The 5186-nt window shown below is 45.6% G+C and overlaps 1 pseudogene; it reads left to right on the top strand.

Moving 5' to 3' along the window:
* The first annotated feature begins 4264 nt into the window (after positions 1 to 4264).
* LOC138436223 (chromobox protein homolog 1 pseudogene) lies at positions 4265 to 4963 on the top strand (annotated as a pseudogene).
* Positions 4964 to 5186: the final 223 nt, after the last annotated feature.

Below are 5186 nucleotides of genomic sequence, written 5' to 3'. Positions count from 1 at the left end.
TAATCTCATCCAGAAACATTCTCACAGACACCCTCAGAAATAATGCTTAATCTAGGTACCCAGTGAACCAGTCAAGTTGACACATTAAATTAACCACCGCAGGGTCTTTGCATACGTAATTAAGTTTGTTGTTGTTCAGCCGCTAAGCCGTGTCCCACTCTGTGACCCCACGGACGGCAGCATACCAGTCCCACCATACCTCCCCTATCCTTCACTATCACCTAGGTCCTTAATTAAGTTAAGGTCATCTCAGATTTGAGGTGGACTCAGTGCAATGACTGGTGACCTTGAGAGAGAACAGAGAAAGAGACTCAGACTCAGAACGGCCACGTAGAGATACAGGCAGAAATTGGAGTGATGTAGCCACAAGCCAAGGACACCAAGGGCTGCCAGCCGACACCTGAAGCTGGGAAAGGGGCGGGAAAGAGACTCCCCTGGAGGTGACCAACCCTGCCCACACCAGAATTTCAGACCTCTGGCTTCCAGAACTACTAGAGAAAAAAATTCTGTTGTTTATATGCGGTAGTTTGTCACGGCAGCCCCAAGAAACTAACAAAATGTCTTTCTGTGTTTTTAAAAGGGTCTGCGTGTCCACAGGACACGTGTAACTGCTGGTTGGATCTCTAGAGAGTGCTTAGTTCATGTAATCCAGCCAAAGACCAAAGATATCTTTAACCAGTACTGCCAACCTAAAAATAAATCGGCAGGCACCTTCCTGGATCTGCAGAAACCCAAGAACTGCAGATAAGAAGTGTGACTCTGGTTCAACGCCTTGTTGAACAAGGAGCCAGAGAGGAAAGGTGGCTTCCTTTCCTTGGAGAAAGGTCCAAGGTCACCACGAGGGCCAGCCATGTTCGTAAGTAACCATTTTCTAGTAGTCATGTTTAAAAACAAAAAAAGAAACAGTGAAATTAATTTCAATAACTGTTTGAGTTCCCCCAGAATACTGTAATAAATCACCAGAGATTTGGTGAAGTTAAAACTACAGAAACGTAACTCTCTCAAGTTCTGGAGGCTGAAAGTGTGAAACCCAGGTGTCAGCAGGGCTGAGCTCCCCCCGCCCTCTAGGAGAAAATCTGTTCCTTGTCTCTTCCAGCTTTCTTGGCTTGTGGTTGCCCCCCTCCCACTTACAAGGAAGGAAGCCTGGTGTGCTGCAGACCACGAGGTTGCAAAGAGTCAGATGCGACTAAGCTACTGAACAACAACATGTGATTTCACTTAGGGTTTACTAGGCTAATCCACGATAATCTCCTTATTTGAAGATCTTCAACTGAAGACACTCCTGGTGGTCCAGTGGTCAAGACTCCACACTTCGGGGGCATGGGTTCAATTCCTGGTCAGGGAAGTAAGATTCCACAGTCAAAAAAATTTTTAACTGAAACACGATTGCAATAAAGATCCTTTTCCCATTACAGTAACACTTATAGATTCCAGGAGTTAAGACGTAATATCCTTGTGGGATATCATTTAGCCATCATAATAATATATTTTGAGCTTCCCAGTTGGCGCTAGTGGTAAAGAACCTGCCTACCAAAACAGGGAATGTAGGTTTGATCCTTGAGTCAGAAAGATCCCCTGAAGGAGGGCATGGCAACCCACTTCAGTATTCTTGCCTGGAGAATCCCCTGGACAGAGAGGCCTGGCAGGCTACACCCCTCCCACTTACAAGGAAGGAAGCCTGGCGTACTGCAGTCCATGTGATTGAAAAGAGTCAGATGCAACTGAAGTGATTTAGCACACACACAGAAATGTATTATATTTAACCAATAGATCCAAAATATAATTTTAACATGTAATCAATATTTTTAAATTATTAACTAGATATTTAACTTTTTTTTTCATATTTAGGCATGAATTCTAGACTCGTGACACATCCCAGTTTGGACTCTTCACATTTCAGGAGCTCAGGGGTCATTTCTGGTTTGAGGTTGCCATAGGGACAGTGCAGCTTTACATAAAATATTCTAGGACTTGTCTTTCTGGTTTTATTTTATTTCCTTAAGACACTTGATACAAAGGTCACAGATGTGATTAGAATCTCAAGTGAAACTCAAGCCTTGAAGTTCAGCTCCCAGGACCTGTGAATCAATCTGTAGAAGCTGCCTGCAAGGTACAGGCCCAAATAGGGGGCTGATTTCAAGCAAGTTGGACTTCAAAAATTCAACTCTGAAAACCCAGCTTATTACCAAAAGAACAGAACTCTGCTTCCTGTCTGTGACGATAAAGTCAACCCAGGGGTTGAGTTTTAGTTTGAAAGGTGCTGATTTTCTATGACCACTTTATGTGTTAAATCTTCTTATCCCACTTTTGAAGAAAGTAAAACTGGGACCTGGAGATGCCCAGTTACCTGCCCTTAGGGCCAAGCGGCTAAGGAGCAGCAGGGAGCACAGGTCTGAGTCAGTTGCTGCCGGGCACCACTGCTTCCTCCCTGAGCCTCACTTTCCCCATCTCTAAAATGGGCATGAGAATAGACCTTCCTCTGAGGATTACTGAGCTAATCCAGGTAGCACATAGAATTGTGACTGGCACTACATGTACATGACTGCTGCTGCTGGTGTTGGGATAGGTTTATTTAAGTGATCCAGTCTAATTCCAGAGGCAGAGCCCTTGGCCTAGGATGTGTGTGTGTGTGTGTGTGTGCGTGTGTGTGTGAAGGGCCACCGGCCCTCCAACTGTCAATCCAGTCGGGATCGAGACCAACATTGAATTAATTACCTGAAAACAGGATAAGAACTATATATAGGGACTTCCCTGGAGGTTCCTTTGGATATACCCATTTGAATGCAGAGTTCCAAAGAATAGCAAGAAGAGCTAAGAAAGCCTTCCTCAGTGATCAATGCAAAGAAATAGATGAAAAGAACAGAATGGGAGAGACCAGAGATCTCTTCAAGAAAATTAGAGATACCAAGGGAACATTTCATGCAAAGATGGGCACAATAAAGGACAGAAATGCTATAGACCTAACAGAAGCAGAAGGTATTAAGAAGAGGTGGCAAGAACACACGAAGAACTGTACAAAAAAGATCTTCACAACCCAGATAATCACGATGGTGTGATCACTCACCTAGAGCCAGACATCCTAGAATGCGAAGTCAAGTGGGCCTTAGGAAGCATCACTATGAACAAAGCTAGTGGAAGTGATGGAAGTCCAGTCGAGTTATTTCAAATCCTAAAAGATGATGTTGTGAAAGTGCTGCACTCAGTATGCCAGCAAATTTGGAAAACTCAGCAGTGGCCACAGGACTGGAAAAGGTCAGTTTTCATTCCAATCTCAAAGAAAGGCAATGCCAAAGAATGTTCAAACTATTGCACAATTGCACTCATCTCACACGCTAGCAAAGCAATGCTCAAAGTTCTCCAAGCCAGGCTTCGACAGTGTGTGAACCATGAACTTCCAGATGTTCAAGCTGGTTTTAGAAAAGGCAGAGGAACCAGAGATCAAATTGCCAACATCCGCTGGATCATCGAATAAGCAAGAGAGTTCCAGAAAAACATCTATTTCTGCTTTATAGACTACGCCAAAGCCTTTGACTGTGTGGATCACAACAAACTGTGGAAAATTCTTCAAGAGATGGGAATACCAGACCACCTGACTGCCTCTTGAGAAACCTATATGCAGGTCAAGAAGCAACAGCAAGAAATGGACATGGAACAACAGACTGGTTCCAAACAGGAAAAAGAGTACATCAAGGCTGTATATTGTCACCCTGCTTATTTAACTTATATGCAGAATACATCATGCGAAATGCTGGGCTGGATGAAGCACAAGCTGGAATCAAGATTGCCAGGAGAAATATCAATAACCTCAGATATGCAGATGACCCCACCGTTATGGCAGAAAGTGAAGAGGAACTCAAAAGCCTCTTGATGAAAGTAAAAGAAGAGAGTGAAAAACTTGGCTTAAAGCTCAACATTCAGAAAATGAAGATCATGGCATCTGGTCCCATCACTTCATGGCAAATAGGGAAACAATGGAAGCAGTGACAGACTATTTTGGGAACTCCCAAATTGGTGCAGATGGTGACTGCAGCCATGAAATTAAAAGGCGTGCTCTTTTAATTTCTCTGAGAAGTTGGCGCAAGCAGCAGGAACAGATCTAAGAACACTGACAAAAGGCCCCTCCCTGAATATCTGCTCCTTGAAAAGAAAAGCTGTGACCAACCTAGACAGCTTATTGAAAAGCAGAGACAGCGCTTTTGTTCGTCTGAGGGGAGGGCTGCTGGCAGGGGCCTGCGGTATGCCGCTTCAGGGAAGGGGCTCGACAATGGTCACCTGGCTTGTTGCCTTTCTGGTTGCCACTCCCCCGGCCGGCCGGACAAGACCAGCCAGTAGCGCGGCACCGATTCCTCTCGGGCTTACAGGTGCTGCTCTGAGCAGCGTCATCCTTTATACCAGAAAGCTGGCGGGCACTACGGGGAAAAAACAAAACAAGGAGAAAGTGGAGGAGGTGTTAGAAGAGGAGGAAGAGGAATAAGTGGTGGAAAAAGTTCTAGACCGTCGAGTGGTAAAGGGCAAGGTGGAGTATCTCCTGAAGTGGAAGGGGTTCTCAGATGAGGATAACACGCGGGAACCAGAAGAGCACCTGGATTGCCCTGACCTCATAACTGAGTTTCCGCCGTCACGGAAAACAGCACACGAGACAGATAAATCAGAGGGAGGCAAGCGCAAAGCTGATTCTGATTCGGAAGATAAGGGGGAGGAGAGCAAACCAAAGAGGAAGAAAGAAGAGTCAGAAAAGCCACGAGGCTTTGCCCGGGGTTTGGAACCAGAGTGGATTATTGGAGCTACGGGCTCCAGTGGAGAACCCATGTCCCTGATGAAATGGAAGAACTCTGGTGAGGCTGATCTGGTCCCTGCCAAGGAAGCCGATGTCAAGTGCCCGCAGGTTGTATCCTCCCATGAGGAAAGGCTGACGTGGCATTCTTACTCCTCAGAGGATGATGACAAAAAGGATAAGAACTAACTTTCTTGAATACCAGCGCCTGTCACATCTGACTGTGGGTTTCAAGTGGGGGAAGAAGGAGTTCTCCTTGTCTTGACACCATGAAGGTGGCTTGAGAAGATGTCCTTTGAAGAGCCAGTATAGCTTCTGTGTCCTGCAGCAGCATAGGGGCTTCAAAGCTGCTCCACGCTGTACAGTTTGCACACCCACCCCAGTGGAGGGGAAGGAGGGTCAGTGTTTCAAG

This window comes from Ovis canadensis, chromosome 3 (genome assembly GCF_042477335.2).
Source record: "Ovis canadensis isolate MfBH-ARS-UI-01 breed Bighorn chromosome 3, ARS-UI_OviCan_v2, whole genome shotgun sequence".
NCBI classification, from domain to species: domain Eukaryota; kingdom Metazoa; phylum Chordata; class Mammalia; order Artiodactyla; family Bovidae; genus Ovis; species Ovis canadensis.
Note: the sequence above shows the minus strand (reverse complement) of the source record. Positions and strands in the feature narration are given on the sequence as shown.